Source organism: Coregonus lavaretus (genome assembly GCF_964263955.1).
Source record: "Coregonus lavaretus genome assembly, chromosome: 4".
Classification (NCBI taxonomy): domain Eukaryota; kingdom Metazoa; phylum Chordata; class Actinopteri; order Salmoniformes; family Salmonidae; genus Coregonus; species Coregonus lavaretus.
The window spans coordinates 37,729,059-37,756,357 of NC_139991.1; positions in this window are offsets into that span (position 1 = coordinate 37,729,059).

The following is a 27,299-nucleotide window of genomic DNA, read 5'->3' on the forward strand; positions in this document are numbered from 1 at the left end:
TGAAAACAGGGTCCAAAATTATTGGTTTTCGTTCAGCACTGGAAGGACAGGCGCGTTCTACAATAGGCAATGGTTTTCAAGTCTGCAAGTACGTTTTCAGCTGAGTTCCATGAACATTGTCCAAAATCATGTTTTAGGCCAAATCCACAATGCGACCAGTTCAGCATATGACAGGAGACACTGTTTGAGTGTAACAAACGTGAAATATTTCTTTTAGCCATTTCGCATGAAAACAGGGTCCAAAATTATTGGTTTTCGTTCAGCACTGGAAGGTCAGGCGCGTTCTACAATAGGCAATGGTTTTCAAGTCTGCAAGTACGTTTTCAGCTGAGTTCCATGAACATTGTCCAAAATCATTTTTTAGGCCAAATCCACAATGCGACCAGTTCAGCATATGACAGGAGACACTGTTTGAGTGTAACAAACGTGAAATATTTATTTTAGCCATTTTGCATGAAAACAGGGTCCAAAATTATTGGTTTTCGTTCAGCACTGGAAGGACAGGCGCGTTCTACAATAGGCAAGGGTTTTCAAGTCTGCAAGTACGTTTTCAGCTGAGTTCCATGAACATTGTCCAAAATCATGTTTTAGGCCAAATCCACAATGCGACCAGTTCAGCATATGACAGGAGACACTGTTTGAGTGTAACAAACGTGAAATATTTCTTTTAGCCATTTCGCATGAAAACAGGGTAAAAAATTATTGGTTTTCGTTCAGCACTGGAAGGACAGGCGCGTTCTACAATAGGCAAGGGTTTTCAAGTCTGCAAGTACGTTTTCAGCTGAGTTCCATGAACATTGTCCAAAATCATGTTTTAGGCCAAATCCACAATGCGACCAGTTCAGCATATGACAGGAGACACTGTTTGAGTGTAACAAACGTGAAATATTTCTTTTAGCCATTTCGCATGAAAACAGGGTAAAAAATTATTGGTTTTCGTTCAGCACTGGAAAGTCAGGCGCGTTCTACAATAGGCAAGGGTTTTCAAGTCTGCAAGTACGTTTTAAGCTGAGTTCCATGAACATTGTCCAAAATCATGTTTTAGGCCAAATCCACAATGCGACCAGTTCAGCATATGACAGGAGACAGTGTTTGAGTGTAACAAACGTGAAATATTTATTTTAGCCATTTCGCATGAAAACAGGGTCCAAAATTATTGGTTTTCGTTCAGCACTGGAAGGTCAGGCGCGTTCTACAATAGGCAATGGTTTTCAAGTCTGCAAGTACGTTTTCAGCTGAGTTCCATGAACATTGTCCAAAATCATTTTTTAGGCCAAATCCACAATGCGACCAGTTCAGCATATGACAGGAGACACTGTTTGAGTGTAACAAACGTGAAATATTTATTTTAGCCATTTTGCATGAAAACAGGGTCCAAAATTATTGGTTTTCGTTCAGCACTGGAAGGACAGGCGCGTTCTACAATAGGCAAGGGTTTTCAAGTCTGCAAGTACGTTTTCAGCTGAGTTCCATGAACATTGTCCAAAATCATGTTTTAGGCCAAATCCACAATGCGACCAGTTCAGCATATGACAGGAGACACTGTTTGAGTGTAACAAACATGAAATATTTCTTTTAGCCATTTCGCATGAAAACAGGGTAAAAAATTATTGGTTTTCGTTCAGCACTGGAAGGACAGGCGCGTTCTACAATAGGCAAGGGTTTTCAAGTCTGCAAGTACGTTTTCAGCTGAGTTCCATGAACATTGTCCAAAATCATGTTTTAGGCCAAATCCACAATGCGACCAGTTCAGCATATGACAGGAGACACTGTTTGAGTGTAACAAACGTGAAATATTTCTTTTAGCCATTTCGCATGAAAACAGGGTAAAAAATTATTGGTTTTCGTTCAGCACTGGAAGGTCAGGCGCGTTCTACAATAGGCAAGGGTTTTCAAGTCTGCAAGTACGTTTTAAGCTGAGTTCCATGAACATTGTCCAAAATCATGTTTTAGGCCAAATCCACAATGCGACCAGTTCAGCATATGACAGGAGACAGTGTTTGAGTGTAACAAACGTGAAATATTTATTTTAGCCATTTCGCATGAAAACCGGGACCAAAATTATTGGTTTTCGTTCAGCACTGGAAGGTCAGGCGCGTTCTACAATAGGCAAGGGTTTTCAAGTCTGCAAGTACGTTTTCAGCTGAGTTCCATGAACATTGTCCAAAATCATTTTTTAGGCCAAATCCACAATGCGACCAGTTCAGCATATGACAGGAGACACTGTTTGAGTGTAACAAACGTGAAATATTTCTTTTAGCCATTTCGCATGAAAACAGGGTCCAAAACTATTGGTTTTCGTTCAGCACTGGAAGGACAGGCGTGTTCTACAATAGGCAAGGGTTTTCAAGTCTGCAAGTACGTTTTCAGCTGAGTTCCATGAACATTGTCCAAAATCATGTTTTAGGCCAAATCCACAATGCGACCAGTTCAGCATATGACAGGAGACACTGTTTGAGTGTAACAAACGTGAAATATTTCTTTTAGCCATTTCGCATGAAAACAGGGTCCAAAATTATTGGTTTTCGTTCAGCACTGGAAGGACAGGCGCGTTCTACAATAGGCAAGGGTTTTCAAGTCTGCAAGTACTTTTTCAGCTGAGTTCCATGAACATTGTCCAAAATCATGTTTTAGGCCAAATCCACAATGCGACCAGTTCAGCATATGACAGGAGACACTGTTTGAGTGTAACAAACGTGAAATATTTCTTTTAGCCATTTCGCATGAAAACAGGGTCCAAAATTATTGGTTTTCGTTCAGCACTGGAAGGACAGGCGCGTTCTACAATAGGCAAGGGTTTTCAAGTCTGCAAGTACGTTTTCAGCTGAGTTCCATGAACATTGTCCAAAATCATGTTTTAGAACAAATCCACAATGCGACCAGTTCAGCATATGACAGGAGACACTGTTTGAGTGTAACAAACGTGAAATATTTCTTTTAGCCATTTCGCATGAAAACAGGGTAAAAAATTATTGGTTTTCGTTCAGCACTGGAAGGTCAGGCGCGTTCTACAATAGGCAAGGGTTTTCAAGTCTGCAAGTACGTTTTAAGCTGAGTTCCATGAACATTGTCCAAAATCATGTTTTAGGCCAAATCCACAATGCGACCAGTTCAGCATATGACAGGAGACAGTGTTTGAGTGTAACAAACGTGAAATATTTATTTTAGCCATTTCGCATGAAAACCGGGACCAAAATTATTGGTTTTCGTTCAGCACTGGAAGGTCAGGCGCGTTCTACAATAGGCAAGGGTTTTCAAGTCTGCAAGTACGTTTTCAGCTGAGTTCCATGAACATTGTCCAAAATCATTTTTTAGGCCAAATCCACAATGCGACCAGTTCAGCATATGACAGGAGACACTGTTTGAGTGTAACAAACGTGAAATATTTCTTTTAGCCATTTCGCATGAAAACAGGGTCCAAAATTATTGGTTTTCGTTCAGCACTGGAAGGACAGGCGCGTTCTACAATAGGCAAGGGTTTTCAAGTCTGCAAGTACGTTTTCAGCTGAGTTCCATGAACATTGTCCAAAATCATGTTTTAGAACAAATCCACAATGCGACCAGTTCAGCATATGACAGGAGACACTGTTTGAGTGTAACAAACGTGAAATATTTCTTTTAGCCATTTCGCATGAAAACAGGGTAAAAAATTATTGGTTTTCGTTCAGCACTGGAAGGTCAGGCGCGTTCTACAATAGGCAAGGGTTTTCAAGTCTGCAAGTACGTTTTAAGCTGAGTTCCATGAACATTGTCCAAAATCATGTTTTAGGCCAAATCCACAATGCGACCAGTTCAGCATATGACAGGAGACAGTGTTTGAGTGTAACAAACGTGAAATATTTATTTTAGCCATTTCGCATGAAAACCGGGACCAAAATTATTGGTTTTCGTTCAGCACTGGAAGGTCAGGCGCGTTCTACAATAGGCAAGGGTTTTCAAGTCTGCAAGTACGTTTTCAGCTGAGTTCCATGAACATTGTCCAAAATCATTTTTTAGGCCAAATCCACAATGCGACCAGTTCAGCATATGACAGGAGACACTGTTTGAGTGTAACAAACGTGAAATATTTCTTTTAGCCATTTCGCATGAAAACAGGGTCCAAAACTATTGGTTTTCGTTCAGCACTGGAAGGACAGGCGTGTTCTACAATAGGCAAGGGTTTTCAAGTCTGCAAGTACGTTTTCAGCTGAGTTCCATGAACATTGTCCAAAATCATGTTTTAGGCCAAATCCACAATGCGACCAGTTCAGCATATGACAGGAGACACTGTTTGAGTGTAACAAACGTGAAATATTTCTTTTAGCCATTTCGCATGAAAACAGGGTCCAAAATTATTGGTTTTCGTTCAGCACTGGAAGGACAGGCGCGTTCTACAATAGGCAAGGGTTTTCAAGTCTGCAAGTACTTTTTCAGCTGAGTTCCATGAACATTGTCCAAAATCATGTTTTAGGCCAAATCCACAATGCGACCAGTTCAGCATATGACAGGAGACACTGTTTGAGTGTAACAAACGTGAAATATTTCTTTTAGCCATTTCGCATGAAAACAGGGTCCAAAATTATTGGTTTTCGTTCAGCACTGGAAGGACAGGCGCGTTCTACAATAGGCAAGGGTTTTCAAGTCTGCAAGTACGTTTTCAGCTGAGTTCCATGAACATTGTCCAAAATCATGTTTTAGAACAAATCCACAATGCGACCAGTTCAGCATATGACAGGAGACACTGTTTGAGTGTAACAAACGTGAAATATTTCTTTTAGCCATTTCGCATGAAAACAGGGTCCAAAATTATTGGTTTTCGTTCAGCACTGGAAGGTCAGGCGCGTTCTACAATAGGCAAGGGTTTTCAAGTCTGCAAGTACGTTTTAAGCTGAGTTCCATGAACATTGTCCAAAATCATGTTTTAGGCCAAATCCACAATGCGACCAGTTCAGCATATGACAGGAGACAGTGTTTGAGTGTAACAAACGTGAAATATTTATTTTAGCCATTTCGCATGAAAACCGGGACCAAAATTATTGGTTTTCGTTCAGCACTGGAAGGTCAGGCGCGTTCTACAATAGGCAAGGGTTTTCAAGTCTGCAAGTACGTTTTCAGCTGAGTTCCATGAACATTGTCCAAAATCATTTTTTAGGCCAAATCCACAATGCGACCAGTTCAGCATATGACAGGAGACACTGTTTGAGTGTAACAAACGTGAAATATTTCTTTTAGCCATTTCGCATGAAAACAGGGTCCAAAACTATTGGTTTTCGTTCAGCACTGGAAGGACAGGCGTGTTCTACAATAGGCAAGGGTTTTCAAGTCTGCAAGTACGTTTTCAGCTGAGTTCCATGAACATTGTCCAAAATCATGTTTTAGGCCAAATCCACAATGCGACCAGTTCAGCATATGACAGGAGACACTGTTTGAGTGTAACAAACGTGAAATATTTCTTTTAGCCATTTCGCATGAAAACAGGGTCCAAAATTATTGGTTTTCGTTCAGCACTGGAAGGACAGGCGCGTTCTACAATAGGCAAGGGTTTTCAAGTCTGCAAGTACTTTTTCAGCTGAGTTCCATGAACATTGTCCAAAATCATGTTTTAGGCCAAATCCACAATGCGACCAGTTCAGCATATGACAGGAGACACTGTTTGAGTGTAACAAACGTGAAATATTTCTTTTAGCCATTTCGCATGAAAACAGGGTCCAAAATTATTGGTTTTCGTTCAGCACTGGAAGGACAGGCGCGTTCTACAATAGGCAAGGGTTTTCAAGTCTGCAAGTACGTTTTCAGCTGAGTTCCATGAACATTGTCCAAAATCATGTTTTAGAACAAATCCACAATGCGACCAGTTCAGCATATGACAGGAGACACTGTTTGAGTGTAACAAACGTGAAATATTTCTTTTAGCCATTTCGCATGAAAACAGGGTCCAAAATTATTGGTTTTCGTTCAGCACTGGAAGGTCAGGCGCGTTCTACAATAGGCAAGGGTTTTCAAGTCTGCAAGTACGTTTTAAGCTGAGTTCCATGAACATTGTCCAAAATCATGTTTTAGGCCAAATCCACAATGCGACCAGTTCAGCATATGACAGGAGACACAGTTTGAGTGTAACAAACGTGAAACATTTATTTTAGCCATTTCGCATGAAAACCAGGTCCAAAATCATTGGTTTTTATTCAGCACTGGAAGGACAAGCGCGTTCTACAATAGGCAAGGGTTTTCAAGTCTGCAAGTACGTTTTCAGCTGAGTTCGATGAACATTGTCCAAAATCATGTTTTAGGCCAAATCCACAATGCGACCAGTTCAGCATATGACAGGAGACACAGTTTGAGTGTAACAAACGTGAAATATTTCTTTTAGCCATTTCGCATGAAAACAGGGTCCAAAATTATTGGTTTTCGTTCAGCACTGGAATGTCTGGCGCGTTCTACAATAGGCAAGGGTTTTCAAGTCTGCAAGTACGTTTTAAGCTGAGTTCCATGAACATTGTCCAAAATCATGTTTTAGGCCAAATCCACAATGCGACCAGTTCAGCATATGACAGGAGACACAGTTTGAGTGTAACAAACGTGAAACATTTATTTTAGCCATTTCGCATGAAAACCGGGTCCAAAATCATTGGTTTTTGTTCAGCACTGGAAGGACAGGCAAGCTCTACAATAGGCAAGAGTTTTCAAGTCTGCAAGTCCGTTTTCAGCTGAGTTCCATGAACATTGTCCAAAATCATGTTTTAGGCAAAACCACAATGCGACCAGTTCAGCATATGACAGGAGACACTGTTTGAGTGTAACAAACGTGAAATATTTATTTTAGCCATTTCGCATGAAAACAGGGTCCAAAATTATTGGTTTTCGTTCAGCAGTGGAAGGTCAGGCGCGTTCTACAATAGGCAAGAGTTTTCAAGTCTGCAAGTCCGTTTTCAGCTGAGTTCCATGAACATTGTTCAAAATCATTTTTTAGGCCAAATCCACAATGCGACCAGTTCAGCATATGACAGGAGACACAGTTTGAGTGTAACAAACGTGAAATATTTCTTTTAGCCATTTCGCATGAAAACAGGGTCCAAAATTATTGGTTTTCGTTCAGCACTGGAAGGACAGGCGCGTTCTACAATAGGCAAGGGTTTTCAAGTCTGCAAGTACGTTTTCAATTGAGTTCCATGAACATTGTCCAAAATCATGTTTTAGGCCAAATCCACAATGCGACCAGTTCAGCATATGACAGGAGACACTGTTTGAGTGTAACAAACGTGAAATATTTATTTTAGCCATTTCGCATGAAAACAGGGTCCAAAATTATTGTTTTTCGTTCAGCACTTGAAGGACAGGCAAGCTCTACAATAGGCAAGAGTTTTCAAGTCTGCAAGTACGTTTTAAGCTGAGTTCCATGAACATTGTCCAAAATCATGTTTTAGGCCAAATCCACAATGCGACCAGTTCAGCATATGACAGGAGACACAGTTTAAGTGTAACAAACGTGAAACATTTATTTTAGCCATTTCGCATGAAAACCGGGTCCAAAATCATTGGTTTTTGTTCAGCACTGGAAGGACAGGCAAGCTCTACAATAGGCAAGAGTTTTCAAGTCTGCAAGTCCGTTTTCAGCTGAGTTCCATGAACATTGTCCAAAATCATGTTTTAGGCAAAATCCACAATGAGACCAGTTCAGCATATGACAGGAGACACTGTTTGAGTGTAACAAACGTGAAATATTTCTTTCAGCCATTTCGCATGAAAACAGGGTCCAAAATTATTGGTTTTCGTTCAGCACTGGAAGGTCAGGCGCGTTCTACAATAGGCAAGGGTTTTCAAGTCTGCAAGTACGTTTTCAGCTGACTTCGATGAACATTGTCCAAAATCATGTTTTAGGCCAAATCCACAATGCGACCAGTTCAGCATATGACAGGAGACACTGTTTGAGTGTAACAAACGTGAAATATTTCTTTTAGCCATTTCGCATGAAAACAGGGTCCAAAATTATTGGTTTTCGTTCAGCACTGTAATGTCTGGCGCGTTCTACAATAGGCAAGGGTTTTCAAGTCTGCAAGTACGTTTTAAGCTGAGTTCCATGAACATTGTCCAAAATCATGTTTTAGGCCAAATCCACAATGCGACCAGTTCAGCATATGACAGGAGACACAGTTTGAGTGTAACAAACGTGAAACATTTATTTTAGCCATTTCGCATGAAAACCGGGTCCAAAATCATTGGTTTTTGTTCAGCACTGGAAGGACAGGCAAGCTCTACAATAGGCAAGAGTTTTCAAGTCTGCAAGTCCGTTTTCAGCTGAGTTCCATGAACATTGTCCAAAATCATGTTTTAGGCCAAATCCACAATGCGACCAGTTCAGCATATGACAGGAGACACAGTTTGAGTGTAACAAACGTGAAATATTTCTTTTAGCCATTTCGCATGAAAACAGGGTCCAAAATTATTGGTTTTCGTTCAGCACTGGAAGGTTAGGCGCGTTCTACAATAGGCAAGGGTTTTCAAGTCTGCAAGTACGTTTTCAGCTGAGTACCATGAACATTGTCCAAAATCATGTTTTAGGCCAAATCCACAATGCGACCAGTTCAGCATATATGACAGGAGACACTGTTTCAGTGTAACAAACTTGAAATATTTATTTTTGCCATTTCGCATGAAAACAGGTTCCAAAATTATTGGTTTTCGTTCAGCACTTGAAGGACAGGCAAGCTCTACAATAGGCAAGAGTTTTCAAGTCTGCAAGTCCGTTTTCAGCTGAGTTCCATGAACATTGTCCAAAATCATGTTTTAGGCCAAATCCACAATGCGACCAGTTCAGCATATGACAGGAGACACCGTTTGAGTGGAACAAACGTGAAACATTTCTTTTAGCCATTTCGCATGAAAACCGGGTCCAAAATCATTCGTTTTCGTTCAGCACTGGAAGGACAAGCACGTTCTACAATAGGCAAGGGTTTTCAAGTCTGCAAGTACGTTTTCAGCTGAGTTCCATGAACATTGTCCAAAAACATGTTTTAGGCCAAATCCACAATGCGACCAGTTCAGCATATGACAGGAGACACTGTTTGAGTGTTACAAACGTGAAATATTTCTTTTAGCCATTTCGCATGAAAACAGGGAAAAAATTATTGGTTTTCGTTCAGCACTGGAAGGTCAGGCGCGTTCTACAATAGGCAAGGGTTTTCAAGTCTGCAAGTACGTTTTAAGCTGAGTTCCATGAACATTGTCCAAAATCATGTTTTAGGCCAAATCCACAATGCGACCAGTTCAGCATATGACAGGAGACAGTGTTTGAGTGTAACAAACGTGAAATATTTATTTTAGCCATTTCGCATGAAAACCGGGACCAAAATTATTGGTTTTCGTTCAGCACTGGAAGGTCAGGCGCGTTCTACAATAGGCAAGGGTTTTCAAGTCTGCAAGTACGTTTTCAGCTGAGTTCCATGAACATTGTCCAAAATCATTTTTTAGGCCAAATCCACAATGCGACCAGTTCAGCATATGACAGGAGACACTGTTTGAGTGTAACAAACGTGAAATATTTCTTTTAGCCATTTCGCATGAAAACAGGGTCCAAAATTATTGGTTTTCGTTCAGCACTGGAAGGACAGGCGTGTTCTACAATAGGCAAGGGTTTTCAAGTCTGCAAGTACGTTTTCAGCTGAGTTCCATGAACATTGTCCAAAATCATGTTTTAGGCCAAATCCACAATGCGACCAGTTCAGCATATGACAGGAGACACTGTTTGAGTGTAACAAACGTGAAATATTTCTTTTAGCCATTTCGCATGAAAACAGGGTCCAAAATTATTGTTTTTCGTTCAGCACTTGAAGGACAGGCAAGCTCTACAATAGGCAAGAGTTTTCAAGTCTGCAAGTCCGTTTTCAGCTGAGTTCCATGAACATTGTCCGAAATCATTTTTTAGGCCAAATCCACAATGCGACCAGTTCAGCATATGACAGGAGACACAGTTTGAGTGTAACAAACGTGAAATATTTCTTTTAGCCATTTCGCATGAAAACAGGGTCCAAAATTATTGGTTTTCGTTCAGCACTGGAAGGTCAGGCGCGTTCTACAATAGGCAAGGGTTTTCAAGTCTGCAAGTACGTTTTCAGCTGAGTTCCATGAACATTGTCCAAAATCATGTTTTAGGCCAAATCCACAATGCGACCAGTTCAGCATATGACAGGAGACACAGTTTGAGTGTAACAAACGTGAAACATTTATTTTAGCCATTTCGCATGAAAACCGGGTCCAAAATCATTGGTTTTTATTCAGCACTGGATGGACAGGCAAGCTCTACAATAGGCAAGAGTTTTCAAGTCTGCAAGTCCGTTTTCAGCTGAGTTCCATGAACATTGTCCAAAATCATGTTTTAGGCCAAATCCACAATGCGACCAGTTCAGCATATGACAGGAGACACTGTTTGAGTGTAACAAACGTGAAATATTTCTTTTAGCCATTTCGCATGAAAACCGGGTCCAAAATCATTCGTTTTCGTTCAGCACTGGAAGGACAAGCGCGTTCTACAATAGGCAAGGGTTTTCAAGTCTGCAAGTACGTTTTCAGCTGAGTTCCGTGAACATTGTCCAAAATCATGTTTTAGGCCAAATCCACAATGCGACCAGTTCAGCATATGACAGGAGACACTGTTTGAGTGTAACAAACGTGAAATATTTCTTTTAGCCATTTCGCATGAAAACAGGGTCCAAAATTATTGTTTTTCGTTCAGCACTTGAAGGACAGGCAAGCTCTACAATAGGCAAGAGTTTTCAAGTCTGCAAGTCCGTTTTCAGCTGAGTTCCATGAACATTGTTCAAAATCATTTTTTAGGCAAAATCCACAATGCGACCAGTTCAGCATATGACAGGAGACACCGTTTGAGTGTAACAAACGTGAAACATTTATTTTAGCCATTTCGCATGAAAACCGGGTCCAAAATCATTGGTTTTTATTCAGCACTGGATGGACAGGCAAGCTCTACAATAGGCAAGAGTTTTCAAGTCTGCAAGTCCGTTTTCAGCTGAGTTCCATGAACATTGTCCAAAATCATGTTTTAGGCCAAATCCACAATGCGACCAGTTCAGCATATGACAGGAGACACCGTTTGAGTGGAACAAACGTGAAACATTTCTTTTAGCCATTTCGCATGAAAACCGGGTCCAAAATCATTCGTTTTCGTTCAGCACTGGAAGGACAAGCGCGTTCTACAATAGGCAAGGGTTTTCAAGTCTGCAAGTACGTTTTCAGCTGAGTTCCGTGAACATTGTCCAAAATCATGTTTTAGGCCAAATCCACAATGCGACCAGTTCAGCATATGACAGGAGACACTGTTTGAGTGTAACAAACGTGAAATATTTATTTTAGCCATTTCGCATGAAAACAGGGTAAAAAATTATTGGTTTTCGTTCAGCACTGGAAGGTCAGGCGCGTTCTACAATAGGCAAGGGTTTTCAAGTCTGCAAGTACGTTTTAAGCTGAGTTCCATGAACATTGTCCAAAATCATGTTTTAGGCCAAATCCACAATGCGACCAGTTCAGCATATGACAGGAGACACAGTTTGAGTGTAACAAACGTGAAACATTTATTTTAGCCATTTCGCATGAAAACCGGGTCCAAAATCATTGGTTTTTGTTCAGCACTGGAAGGACAGGCAAGCTCTACAATAGGCAAGAGTTTTCAAGTCTGCAAGTCCGTTTTCAGCTGAGTTCCATGAACATTGTCCAAAATCATGTTTTAGGCAAAATCCACAATGCGACCAGTTCAGCATATGACAGGAGACACAGTTTGAGTGTAACAAACGTGAAATATTTATTTTAGCCATTTCGCATGAAAACAGGTTCCAAAATTATTGGTTTTCGTTCAGCACTGGAAGGACAGGCGCGTTCTACAATAGGCAAGGGTTTTCAAGTCTGCAAGTACGTTTTCAGCTGAGTTCCATGAACATTGTCCAAAATCATGTTTTAGGCCAAATCCACAATGCGACCAGTTCAGCATATGACAGGAGACACTGTTTGAGTGTAACAAACGTGAAATATTTCTTTTAGCCATTTCGCATGAAAACAGGGTCCAAAATTATTGTTTTTCGTTCAGCACTTGAAGGACAGGCAAGCTCTACAATAGGCAAGAGTTTTCAAGTCTGCAAGTCCGTTTTCAGCTGAGTTCCATGAACATTGTCCAAAATCATGTTTTAGGCAAAATCCACAATGCGACCAGTTCAGCATATGACAGGAGACACTGTTTGAGTGTAACAAACGTGAAATATTTATTTTAGCCATTTCGCATGAAAACAGGGTCCAAAATTATTGGTTTTCGTTCAGCACTGGAAGAACAGGCGCGTTCTACAATAGGCAAGAGTTTTCAAGTCTGCAAGTCCGTTTTCAGCTGAGTTCCATGAACATTGTCCAAAATCATGTTTTAGGCCAAATCCACAATGCGACCAGTTCAGCATATGACAGGAGACACCGTTTGAGTGGAACAAACGTGAAACATTTCTTTTAGCCATTTCGCATGAAAACCGGGTCCAAAATCATTCGTTTTCGTTCAGCACTGGAAGGACAAGCGCGTTCTACAATAGGCAAGGGTTTTCAAGTCTGCAAGTACGTTTTCAGCTGAGTTCCGTGAACATTGTCCAAAATCATGTTTTAGGCCAAATCCACAATGCGACCAGTTCAGCATATGACAGGAGACACTGTTTGAGTGTAACAAACGTGAAATATTTATTTTAGCCATTTCGCATGAAAACAGGGTAAAAAATTATTGGTTTTCGTTCAGCACTGGAAGGTCAGGCGCGTTCTACAATAGGCAAGGGTTTTCAAGTCTGCAAGTACGTTTTAAGCTGAGTTCCATGAACATTGTCCAAAATCATGTTTTAGGCCAAATCCACAATGCGACCAGTTCAGCATATGACAGGAGACACAGTTTGAGTGTAACAAACGTGAAACATTTATTTTAGCCATTTCGCATGAAAACCGGGTCCAAAATCATTGGTTTTTGTTCAGCACTGGAAGGACAGGCAAGCTCTACAATAGGCAAGAGTTTTCAAGTCTGCAAGTCCGTTTTCAGCTGAGTTCCATGAACATTGTCCAAAATCATGTTTTAGGCAAAATCCACAATGCGACCAGTTCAGCATATGACAGGAGACACAGTTTGAGTGTAACAAACGTGAAATATTTATTTTAGCCATTTCGCATGAAAACAGGTTCCAAAATTATTGGTTTTCGTTCAGCACTGGAAGGACAGGCGCGTTCTACAATAGGCAAGGGTTTTCAAGTCTGCAAGTACGTTTTCAGCTGAGTTCCATGAACATTGTCCAAAATCATGTTTTAGGCCAAATCCACAATGCGACCAGTTCAGCATATGACAGGAGACACTGTTTGAGTGTAACAAACGTGAAATATTTCTTTTAGCCATTTCGCATGAAAACAGGGTCCAAAATTATTGTTTTTCGTTCAGCACTTGAAGGACAGGCAAGCTCTACAATAGGCAAGAGTTTTCAAGTCTGCAAGTCCGTTTTCAGCTGAGTTCCATGAACATTGTCCAAAATCATGTTTTAGGCAAAATCCACAATGCGACCAGTTCAGCATATGACAGGAGACACTGTTTGAGTGTAACAAACGTGAAATATTTATTTTAGCCATTTCGCATGAAAACAGGGTCCAAAATTATTGGTTTTCGTTCAGCACTGGAAGAACAGGCGCGTTCTACAATAGGCAAGAGTTTTCAAGTCTGCAAGTCCGTTTTCAGCTGAGTTCCATGAACATTGTTCAAAATCATTTTTTAGGCAAAATCCACAATGCGACCAGTTCAGCATATGACAGGAGACACAGTTTGAGTGTAACAAACGTGAAATATTTCTTTTAGCCATTTCGCATGAAAACAGGGTCCAAAATTATTGGTTTTCGTTCAGCACTGGAAGGTCAGGCGCGTTCTACAATAGGCAAGGGTTTTCAAGTCTGCAAGTACGTTTTCAGCTGAGTACCATGAACATTGTCCAAAATCATGTTTTAGGCCAAATCCACAATGCGACCAGTTCAGCATATGACAGGAGACACTGCTTGAGTGTAACAAACGTGAAACATTTATTTTAGCCATTTCGCATGAAAACCGGGTCCAAAATCATTGGTTTTTGTTCAGCACTGGAAGGACAGGCAAGCTCTACAATAGGCAACAGTTTTCAAGTCTGCAAGTCCGTTTTCAGCTGAGTTCCATGAACATTGTCCAAAATCATTTTTTAGGCCAAATCCACAATGCGACCAGTTCAGCATATATGACAGGAGACACTGTTTCAGTGTAACAAACGTGAAATATTTCTTTTTGACATTTCGCATGAAAACAGGGTCCAAAATTATTGGTTTTCGTTCAGCACTGGAAGGACAGGCGCGTTCTACAATAGGCAAGGTTTTTCAAGTCTGCAAGTACGTTTTCAGCTGAGTTCCATGAACATTGTCCAAAATCATGTTTTAGGCCAAATCCACAATGCGACCAGTTCAGCATATGACAGGAGACACTGCTTGAGTGTAACAAACGTGAAACATTTATTTTAGCCATTTCGCATGAAAACCGGGTCCAAAATCATTGGTTTTTGTTCAGCACTGGAAGGACAGGCAAGCTCTACAATAGGCAACAGTTTTCAAGTCTGCAAGTCCGTTTTCAGCTGAGTTCCATGAACATTGTCCAAAATCATTTTTTAGGCCAAATCCACAATGCGACCAGTTCAGCATATATGACAGGAGACACTGTTTCAGTGTAACAAACGTGAAATATTTCTTTTTGACATTTCGCATGAAAACAGGGTCCAAAATTATTGGTTTTCGTTCAGCACTGGAAGGACAGGCGCGTTCTACAATAGGCAAGGTTTTTCAAGTCTGCAAGTACGTTTTCAGCTGAGTTCCATGAACATTGTCCAAAATCATGTTTTAGGCCAAATCCACAATGCGACCAGTTCAGCATATGACAGGAGACACTGTTTGAGTGTAACAAACGTGAAATATTTATTTTAGCCATTTCGCATGAAAACCGGGTCCAAAATTATTGGTTTTCGTTCAGCACACGTTCAGCACAAATCCACAATGCGACCAGTTCAGCATATGACAGGAGACACTGTTTGAGTGTAACAAACGTGAAATATTTATTTTAGCCATTTCGCATGAAAACCGGGTCCAAAATTATTGGTTTTCGTTCAGCACTGGAAGTTCAGGCGCGTTCTACAATAGGCAAGGGTTTTCAAGTCTGCAAGTACGTTTTCAGCTGAGTTCCATGAACATTGTCCAAAATCATGTTTTAGGCCAAATCCACAATGCGACCAGTTCAGCATATGACAGGAGACACTGTTTGAGTGTAACAAACGTGAAATATTTATTGTAGCCATTTCGCATTAAAACAGGGTCCAAAATTATTGGTTTTCGTTCAGCACTGGAAGGTCAGGCGCGTTCTACAATAGGCAAGGGTTTTCAAGTCTGCAAGTACGTTTTCAGCTGAGTTCCATGAACATTGTCCAAAATCATGTTTTAGGCCAAATCCACAATGCGACCAGTTCAGCATATGACAGGAGACACTGTTTGAGTGTAACAAACGTGAAATATTTCTTTTAGCCATTTCGCATGAAAACAGGGTCCAAAATTATTGGTTTTCGTTCAGCACTGGAAGGACAGGCGCGTTCTACAATAGGCAAGGGTTTTCAAGTCTGCAAGTACGTTTTCAGCTGAGTTCCATGAACATTGTCCAAAATCATGTTTTAGAACAAATCCACAATGCGACCAGTTCAGCATATGACAGGAGACACTGTTTGAGTGTAACAAACGTGAAATATTTATTTTAGCCATTTCGCATGAAAACAGGGTCCAAAATTATTGGTTTTCGTTCAGCACTGGAAGGACAGGCGCGTTCTACAATAGGCAAGGGTTTTCAAGTCTGCAAGGACGTTTTAAGCTGAGTTCCATGAACATTGTCCAAAATCATGTTTTAGGCCAAATCCACAATGCGACCAGTTCAGCATATGACAGGAGACACTGTTTGAGTGTAACAAACGTGAAATATTTCTTTTAGCCATTTCGCATGAAAACAGGGTCCAAAATTATTGTTTTTCGTTCAGCACTTGAAGGACAGGCAAGCTCTACAATAGGCAAGAGTTTTCAAGTCTGCAAGTCCGTTTTCAGCTGAGTTCCATGAACATTGTCCAAAATCATGTTTTAGGCAAAATCCACAATGCGACCAGTTCAGCATATGACAGGAGACACAGTTTGAGTGTAACAAACGTGAAATATTTCTTTTAGCCATTTCGCATGAAAACAGGGTCCAAAATTATTGGTTTTCGTTCAGCACTGGAAGGACAGGCGCGTTCTACAATAGGCAAGGGTTTTCAAGTCTGCAAGTACGTTTTCAGCTGAGTTCCATGAACATTGTCCAAAATCATGTTTTAGAACAAATCCACAATGCGACCAGTTCAGCATATGACAGGAGACACTGTTTGAGTGTAACAAACGTGAAATATTAATTTTAGCCATTTCGCATGAAAACAGGGTCCAAAATTATTGGTTTTCGTTCAGCACTTGAAGGACAGGCAAGCTCTACAATAGGCAAGAGTTTTCAAGTCTGCAAGTCCGTTTTCAGCTGAGTTCCATTAACATTGTCCAAAATCATGTTTTAGGCCAAATCCACAATGCGACCAGTTCAGCATATGACAGGAGACACTGTTTGAGTGTAACAAACGTGAAATATTTCTTTTAGCCATTTCGCATGAAAACAGGGTCCAAAATTATTGTTTTTCGTTCAGCACTTGAAGGACAGGCAAGCTCTACAATAGGCAAGAGTTTTCAAGTCTGCAAGTCCGTTTTCAGCTGAGTTCCATGAACATTGTTCAAAATCATTTTTTAGGCAAAATCCACAATGCGACCAGTTCAGCATATGACAGGAGACACTGTTTGAGTGTAACAAACGTGAAATATTTCTTTTAGCCATTTCGCATGAAAACAGGGTCCAAAATTATTGGTTTTCGTTCAGCACTGGAAGGACAGGCGCGTTCTACAATAGGCAAGTGTTTTCAAGTCTGCAAGTACGTTTTCAGCTGAGTTCCATGAACATTGTCCAAAATCATGTTTTAGAACAAATCCACAATGCGACCAGTTCAGCATATGACAGGAGACACTGTTTGAGTGTAACAAACGTGAAATATTTATTTTAGCCATTTCGCATGAAAACAGGGTCCAAAATTATTGGTTTTCGTTCAGCACTGGAAAGACAGGCGCGTTCTACAATAGGCAAGGGTTTTCAAGTCTGCAAGTACGTTTTAAGCTGAGTTCCATGAACATTGTCCAAAATCATGTTTTAGGCCAAATCCACAATGCGACCAGTTCAGCATATGACAGGAGACACTGTTTGAGTGTAACAAACGTGAAATATTTCTTTTAGCCATTTCGCATGAAAACAGGGTCCAAAATTATTGTTTTTCGTTCAGCACTTGAAGGACAGAAAAGCTCTACAATAGGCAAGAGTTTTCAAGTCTGCAAGTCCGTTTTCAGCTGAGTTCCATGAACATTGTTCAAAATCATTTTTTAGGCAAAATCCACAATGCGACCAGTTCAGCATATGACAGGAGACACAGTTTGAGTGTAACAAACGTGAAATATTTCTTTTAGCCATTTCGCATGAAAACAGGGTCCAAAATTATTGGTTTTCGTTCAGCACTGGAAGGTCAGGCGCGTTCTACAATAGGCAAGGGTTTTCAAGTCTGCAAGTACGTTTTCAGCTGAGTACCATGAACATTGTCCAAAATCATGTTTTAGGCCAAATCCACAATGCGACCAGTTCAGCATATGACAGGAGACACTGCTTGAGTGTAACAAACGTGAAACATTTATTTTAGCCATTTCGCATGAAAACCGGGTCCAAAATCATTGGTTTTTGTTCAGCACTGGAAGGACAGGCAAGCTCTACAATAGGCAAGAGTTTTCAAGTCTGCAAGTCCGTTTTCAGCTGAGTTCCATGAACATTGTCCAAAATCATGTTTTAGGCAAAATCCACAATGCGACCAGTTCAGCATATGACAGGAGACACAGTTTGAGTGTAACAAACGTGAAATATTTCTTTTAGCCATTTCGCATGAAAACAGGGTCCAAAATTATTGGTTTTCGTTCAGCACTGGAAGGACAGGCGCGTTCTACAATAGGCAAGGGTTTTCAAGTCTGCAAGTACGTTTTCAGCTGAGTTCCATGAACATTGTCCAAAATCATGTTTTAGAACAAATCCACAATGCGACCAGTTCAGCATATGACAGGAGACACTGTTTGAGTGTAACAAACGTGAAATATTTATTTTAGCCATTTCGCATGAAAACAGGGTCCAAAATTATTGGTTTTCGTTCAGCACTGGAAAGACAGGCGCGTTCTACAATAGGCAAGGGTTTTCAAGTCTGCAAGTACGTTTTAAGCTGAGTTCCATGAACATTGTCCAAAATCATGTTTTAGGCCAAATCCACAATGCGACCAGTTCAGCATATGACAGGAGACACTGTTTGAGTGTAACAAACGTGAAATATTTCTTTTAGCCATTTCGCATGAAAACAGGGTCCAAAATTATTGTTTTTCGTTCAGCACTTGAAGGACAGGCAAGCTCTACAATAGGCAAGAGTTTTCAAGTCTGCAAGTCCGTTTTCAGCTGAGTTCCATGAACATTGTTCAAAATCATTTTTTAGGCAAAATCCACAATGCGACCAGTTCAGCATATGACAGGAGACACTGTTTGAGTGTAACAAACGTGAAATATTTCTTTTAGCCATTTCGCATGAAAACAGGGTCCAAAATTATTGGTTTTCGTTCAGCACTGGAAGGACAGGCGCGTTCTACAATAGGCAAGTGTTTTCAAGTCTGCAAGTACGTTTTCAGCTGAGTTCCATGAACATTGTCCAAAATCATGTTTTAGAACAAATCCACAATGCGACCAGTTCAGCATATGACAGGAGACACTGTTTGAGTGTAACAAACGTGAAATATTTATTTTAGCCATTTCGCATGAAAACAGGGTCCAAAATTATTGGTTTTCGTTCAGCACTGGAAAGACAGGCGCGTTCTACAATAGGCAAGGGTTTTCAAGTCTGCAAGTACGTTTTAAGCTGAGTTCCATGAACATTGTCCAAAATCATGTTTTAGGCCAAATCCACAATGCGACCAGTTCAGCATATGACAGGAGACACTGTTTGAGTGTAACAAACGTGAAATATTTCTTTTAGCCATTTCGCATGAAAACAGGGTCCAAAATTATTGTTTTTCGTTCAGCACTTGAAGGACAGAAAAGCTCTACAATAGGCAAGAGTTTTCAAGTCTGCAAGTCCGTTTTCAGCTGAGTTCCATGAACATTGTTCAAAATCATTTTTTAGGCAAAATCCACAATGCGACCAGTTCAGCATATGACAGGAGACACAGTTTGAGTGTAACAAACGTGAAATATTTCTTTTAGCCATTTCGCATGAAAACAGGGTCCAAAATTATTGGTTTTCGTTCAGCACTGGAAGGTCAGGCGCGTTCTACAATAGGCAAGGGTTTTCAAGTCTGCAAGTACGTTTTCAGCTGAGTACCATGAACATTGCCAAAATCATGTTTTAGGCCAAATCCACAATGCGACCAGTTCAGCATATGACAGGAGACACTGCTTGAGTGTAACAAACGTGAAACATTTATTTTAGCCATTTCGCATGAAAACCGGGTCCAAAATCATTGGTTTTTGTTCAGCACTGGAAGGACAGGCAAGCTCTACAATAGGCAACAGTTTTCAAGTCTGCAAGTCCGTTTTCAGCTGAGTTCCATGAACATTGTCCAAAATCATTTTTTAGGCCAAATCCACAATGCGACCAGTTCAGCATATATGACAGGAGACACTGTTTCAGTGTAACAAACGTGAAATATTTCTTTTTGACATTTCGCATGAAAACAGGGTCCAAAATTATTGGTTTTCGTTCAGCACTGGAAGGACAGGCGCGTTCTACAATAGGCAAGGTTTTTCAAGTCTGCAAGTACGTTTTCAGCTGAGTTCCATGAACATTGTCCAAAATCATGTTTTAGGCCAAATCCACAATGCGACCAGTTCAGCATATGACAGGAGACACTGTTTGAGTGTAACAAACGTGAAATATTTATTTTAGCCATTTCGCATGAAAACCGGGTCCAAAATTATTGGTTTTCGTTCAGCACTGGAAGTTCAGGCGCGTTCTACAATAGGCAAGGGTTTTCAAGTCTGCAAGTACGTTTTCAGCTGAGTTCCATGAACATTGTCCAAAATCATGTTTTAGGCCAAATCCACAATGCGACCAGTTCAGCATATGACAGGAGACACTGTTTGAGTGTAACAAACGTGAAATATTTATTGTAGCCATTTCGCATTAAAACAGGGTCCAAAATTATTGGTTTTCGTTCAGCACTGGAAGGTCAGGCGCGTTCTACAATAGGCAAGGGTTTTCAAGTCTGCAAGTACGTTTTCAGCTGAGTTCCATGAACATTGTCCAAAATCATGTTTTAGGCCAAATCCACAATGCGACCAGTTCAGCATATGACAGGAGACACTGTTTGAGTGTAACAAACGTGAAATATTTCTTTTAGCCATTTCGCATGAAAACAGGGTCCAAAATTATTGGTTTTCGTTCAGCACTGGAAGGACAGGCGCGTTCTACAATAGGCAAGGGTTTTCAAGTCTGCAAGTACGTTTTCAGCTGAGTTCCATGAACATTGTCCAAAATCATGTTTTAGAACAAATCCACAATGCGACCAGTTCAGCATATGACAGGAGACACTGTTTGAGTGTAACAAACGTGAAATATTTATTTTAGCCATTTCGCATGAAAACAGGGTCCAAAATTATTGGTTTTCGTTCAGCACTGGAAGGACAGGCGCGTTCTACAATAGGCAAGGGTTTTCAAGTCTGCAAGGACGTTTTAAGCTGAGTTCCATGAACATTGTCCAAAATCATGTTTTAGGCCAAATCCACAATGCGACCAGTTCAGCATATGACAGGAGACACTGTTTGAGTGTAACAAACGTGAAATATTTCTTTTAGCCATTTCGCATGAAAACAGGGTCCAAAATTATTGTTTTTCGTTCAGCACTTGAAGGACAGGCAAGCTCTACAATAGGCAAGAGTTTTCAAGTCTGCAAGTCCGTTTTCAGCTGAGTTCCATGAACATTGTTCAAAATCATTTTTTAGGCAAAATCCACAATGCGACCAGTTCAGCATATGACAGGAGACACCGTTTGAGTGTAACAAACGTGAAACATTTATTTTAGCCATTTCGCATGAAAACCGGGTCCAAAATCATTGGTTTTTGTTCAGCACTGGAAGGACAGGCAAGCTCTACAATAGGCAAGAGTTTTCAAGTCTGCAAGTCCGTTTTCAGCTGAGTTCCATGAACATTGTCCAAAATCATGTTTTAGGCAAAATCCACAATGCGACCAGTTCAGCATATGACAGGAGACACAGTTTGAGTGTAACAAACGTGAAATATTTCTTTTAGCCATTTCGCATGAAAACAGGGTCCAAAATTATTGGTTTTCGTTCAGCACTGGAAGGACAGGCGCGTTCTACAATAGGCAAGGGTTTTCAAGTCTGCAAGTACGTTTTCAGCTGAGTTCCATGAACATTGTCCAAAATCATGTTTTAGAACAAATCCACAATGCGACCAGTTCAGCATATGACAGGAGACACTGTTTGAGTGTAACAAACGTGAAATATTTATTTTAGCCATTTCGCATGAAAACAGGGTCCAAAATTATTGGTTTTCGTTCAGCACTGGAAAGACAGGCGCGTTCTACAATAGGCAAGGGTTTTCAAGTCTGCAAGTACGTTTTAAGCTGAGTTCCATGAACATTGTCCAAAATCATGTTTTAGGCCAAATCCACAATGCGACCAGTTCAGCATATGACAGGAGACACTGTTTGAGTGTAACAAACGTGAAATATTTCTTTTAGCCATTTCGCATGAAAACAGGGTCCAAAATTATTGTTTTTCGTTCAGCACTTGAAGGACAGGCAAGCTCTACAATAGGCAAGAGTTTTCAAGTCTGCAAGTCCGTTTTCAGCTGAGTTCCATGAACATTGTTCAAAATCATTTTTTAGGCAAAATCCACAATGCGACCAGTTCAGCATATGACAGGAGACACTGTTTGAGTGTAACAAACGTGAAATATTTCTTTTAGCCATTTCGCATGAAAACAGGGTCCAAAATTATTGGTTTTCGTTCAGCACTGGAAGGACAGGCGCGTTCTACAATAGGCAAGTGTTTTCAAGTCTGCAAGTACGTTTTCAGCTGAGTTCCATGAACATTGTCCAAAATCATGTTTTAGAACAAATCCACAATGCGACCAGTTCAGCATATGACAGGAGACACTGTTTGAGTGTAACAAACGTGAAATATTTATTTTAGCCATTTCGCATGAAAACAGGGTCCAAAATTATTGGTTTTCGTTCAGCACTGGAAAGACAGGCGCGTTCTACAATAGGCAAGGGTTTTCAAGTCTGCAAGTACGTTTTAAGCTGAGTTCCATGAACATTGTCCAAAATCATGTTTTAGGCCAAATCCACAATGCGACCAGTTCAGCATATGACAGGAGACACTGTTTGAGTGTAACAAACGTGAAATATTTCTTTTAGCCATTTCGCATGAAAACAGGGTCCAAAATTATTGTTTTTCGTTCAGCACTTGAAGGACAGAAAAGCTCTACAATAGGCAAGAGTTTTCAAGTCTGCAAGTCCGTTTTCAGCTGAGTTCCATGAACATTGTTCAAAATCATTTTTTAGGCAAAATCCACAATGCGACCAGTTCAGCATATGACAGGAGACACAGTTTGAGTGTAACAAACGTGAAATATTTCTTTTAGCCATTTCGCATGAAAACAGGGTCCAAAATTATTGGTTTTCGTTCAGCACTGGAAGGTCAGGCGCGTTCTAAAATAGGCAAGGGTTTTCAAGTCTGCAAGTACGTTTTCAGCTGAGTACCATGAACATTGTCCAAAGTCATGTTTTAGGCCAAATCCACAATGCGACCAGTTCAGCATATGACAGGAGACACTGCTTGAGTGTAACAAACGTGAAACATTTATTTTAGCCATTTCGCATGAAAACCGGGTCCAAAATCATTGGTTTTTGTTCAGCACTGGAAGGACAGGCAAGCTCTACAATAGGCAAGAGTTTTCAAGTCTGCAAGTCCGTTTTCAGCTGAGTTCCATGAACATTGTCCAAAATCATGTTTTAGGCAAAATCCACAATGCGACCAGTTCAGCATATGACAGGAGACACAGTTTGAGTGTAACAAACGTGAAATATTTCTTTTAGCCATTTCGCATGAAAACAGGGTCCAAAATTATTGGTTTTCGTTCAGCACTGGAAGGACAGGCGCGTTCTACAATAGGCAAGGGTTTTCAAGTCTGCAAGTACGTTTTCAGCTGAGTTCCATGAACATTGTCCAAAATCATGTTTTAGAACAAATCCACAATGCGACCAGTTCAGCATATGACAGGAGACACTGTTTGAGTGTAACAAACGTGAAATATTTATTTTAGCCATTTCGCATGAAAACAGGGTCCAAAATTATTGGTTTTCGTTCAGCACTGGAAAGACAGGCGCGTTCTACAATAGGCAAGGGTTTTCAAGTCTGCAAGTACGTTTTAAGCTGAGTTCCATGAACATTGTCCAAAATCATGTTTTAGGCCAAATCCACAATGCGACCAGTTCAGCATTTGACAGGAGACACTGTTTGAGTGTAACAAACGTGAAATATTTCTTTTAGCCATTTCGCATGAAAACAGGGTCCAAAATTATTGTTTTTCGTTCAGCACTTGAAGGACAGGCAAGCTCTACAATAGGCAAGAGTTTTCAAGTCTGCAAGTCCGTTTTCAGCTGAGTTCCATGAACATTGTTCAAAATCATTTTTTAGGCAAAATCCACAATGCGACCAGTTCAGCATATGACAGGAGACACTGTTTGAGTGTAACAAACGTGAAATATTTCTTTTAGCCATTTCGCATGAAAACAGGGTCCAAAATTATTGGTTTTCGTTCAGCACTGGAAGGACAGGCGCGTTCTACAATAGGCAAGTGTTTTCAAGTCTGCAAGTACGTTTTCAGCTGAGTTCCATGAACATTGTCCAAAATCATGTTTTAGAACAAATCCACAATGCGACCAGTTCAGCATATGACAGGAGACACTGTTTGAGTGTAACAAACGTGAAATATTTATTTTAGCCATTTCGCATGAAAACAGGGTCCAAAATTATTGGTTTTCGTTCAGCACTGGAAAGACAGGCGCGTTCTACAATAGGCAAGGGTTTTCAAGTCTGCAAGTACGTTTTAAGCTGAGTTCCATGAACATTGTCCAAAATCATGTTTTAGGCCAAATCCACAATGCGACCAGTTCAGCATATGACAGGAGACACTGTTTGAGTGTAACAAACGTGAAATATTTCTTTTAGCCATTTCGCATGAAAACAGGGTCCAAAATTATTGTTTTTCGTTCAGCACTTGAAGGACAGAAAAGCTCTACAATAGGCAAGAGTTTTCAAGTCTGCAAGTCCGTTTTCAGCTGAGTTCCATGAACATTGTTCAAAATCATTTTTTAGGCAAAATCCACAATGCGACCAGTTCAGCATATGACAGGAGACACAGTTTGAGTGTAACAAACGTGAAATATTTCTTTTAGCCATTTCGCATGAAAACAGGGTCCAAAATTATTGGTTTTCGTTCAGCACTGGAAGGTCAGGCGCGTTCTACAATAGGCAAGGGTTTTCAAGTCTGCAAGTACGTTTTCAGCTGAGTACCATGAACATTGTCCAAAATCATGTTTTAGGCCAAATCCACAATGCGACCAGTTCAGCATATGACAGGAGACACTGCTTGAGTGTAACAAACGTGAAACATTTATTTTAGCCATTTCGCATGAAAACCGGGTCCAAAATCATTGGTTTTTGTTCAGCACTGGAAGGACAGGCAAGCTCTACAATAGGCAACAGTTTTCAAGTCTGCAAGTCCGTTTTCAGCTGAGTTCCATGAACATTGTCCAAAATCATTTTTTAGGCCAAATCCACAATGCGACCAGTTCAGCATATATGACAGGAGACACTGTTTCAGTGTAACAAACGTGAAATATTTCTTTTTGACATTTCGCATGAAAACAGGGTCCAAAATTATTGGTTTTCGTTCAGCACTGGAAGGACAGGCGCGTTCTACAATAGGCAAGGTTTTTCAAGTCTGCAAGTACGTTTTCAGCTGAGTTCCATGAACATTGTCCAAAATCATGTTTTAGGCCAAATCCACAATGCGACCAGTTCAGCATATGACAGGAGACACTGTTTGAGTGTAACAAACGTGAAATATTTCTTTTAGCCATTTCGCATGAAAACCGGGTCCAAAATTATTGGTTTTCGTTCAGCACTGGAAGTTCAGGCGCGTTCTACAATAGGCAAGGGTTTTCAAGTCTGCAAGTACGTTTTCAGCTGAGTTCCATGAACATTGTCCAAAATCATGTTTTAGGCCAAATCCACAATGCGACCAGTTCAGCATATGACAGGAGACACTGTTTGAGTGTAACAAACGTGAAATATTTATTGTAGCCATTTCGCATTAAAACAGGGTCCAAAATTATTGGTTTTCGTTCAGCACTGGAAGGTCAGGCGCGTTCTACAATAGGCAAGGGTTTTCAAGTCTGCAAGTACGTTTTCAGCTGAGTTCCATGAACATTGTCCAAAATCATGTTTTAGGCCAAATCCACAATGCGACCAGTTCAGCATATGACAGGAGACACTGTTTGAGTGTAACAAACGTGAAATATTTCTTTTAGCCATTTCGCATGAAAACAGGGTCCAAAATTATTGGTTTTCGTTCAGCACTGGAAGGACAGGCGCGTTCTACAATAGGCAAGGGTTTTCAAGTCTGCAAGTACGTTTTCAGCTGAGTTCCATGAACATTGTCCAAAATCATGTTTTAGAACAAATCCACAATGCGACCAGTTCAGCATATGACAGGAGACACTGTTTGAGTGTAACAAACGTGAAATATTTATTTTAGCCATTTCGCATGAAAACAGGGTCCAAAATTATTGGTTTTCGTTCAGCACTGGAAGGACAGGCGCCTTCTACAATAGGCAAGGGTTTTCAAGTCTGCAAGTACGTTTTCAGCTGAGTTCCATGAACATTGTCCAAAATCATTTTTTAGGCCAAATCCACAATGCGACCAGTTCAGCATATGACAGGAGACACTGTTTGAGTGTAACAAACGTGAAATATTTATTTTAGCCATTTCGCATGAAAACAGGGTCCAAAATTATTGGTTTTCGTTCAGCACTGGAAAGACAGGCGCGTTCTACAATAGGCAAGGGTTTTCAAGTCTGCAAGTACGTTTTAAGCTGAGTTCCATGAACATTGTCCAAAATCATGTTTTAGGCCAAATCCACAATGCGACCAGTTCAGCATATGACAGGAGACACTGTTTGAGTGTAACAAACGTGAAATATTTCTTTTAGCCATTTCGCATGAAAACAGGGTCCAAAATTATTGTTTTTCGTTCAGCACTTGAAGGACAGGCAAGCTCTACAATAGGCAAGAGTTTTCAAGTCTGCAAGTCCGTTTTCAGCTGAGTTCCATGAACATTGTTCAAAATCATTTTTTAGGCAAAATCCACAATGCGACCAGTTCAGCATATGACAGGAGACACTGTTTGAGTGTAACAAACGTGAAACATTTATTTTAGCCATTTCGCATGAAAACCGGGTCCAAAATCATTGGTTTTTGTTCAGCACTGGAAGGACAGGCAAGCTCTACAATAGGCAACAGTTTTCAAGTCTGCAAGTCCGTTTTCAGCTGAGTTCCATGAACATTGTCCAAAATCATTTTTTAGGCCAAATCCACAATGCGACCAGTTCAGCATATGACAGGAGACACAGTTTGAGTGTAACAAACGTGAAATATTTCTTTTAGCCATTTCGCATGAAAACAGGGTCCAAAATTATTGGTTTTCGTTCAGCACTGGAAGTTCAGGCGCGTTCTACAATAGGCAAGGGTGATCAAGTCTGCAAGTACGTTTTCAGCTGAGTTCCATGAACATTGTCCAAAATCATGTTTTAGGCCAAATCCACAATGCGACCAGTTCAGCATATGACAGGAGACACTGTTTGAGTGTAACAAACGTGAAATATTTATTGTAGCCATTTCGCATTAAAACAGGGTCCAAAATTATTGGTTTTCGTTCAGCACTGGAAGGTCAGGCGCGTTCTACAATAGGCAAGGGTTTTCAAGTCTGCAAGTACGTTTTCAGCTGAGTTCCATGAACATTGTCCAAAATCATGTTTTAGGCCAA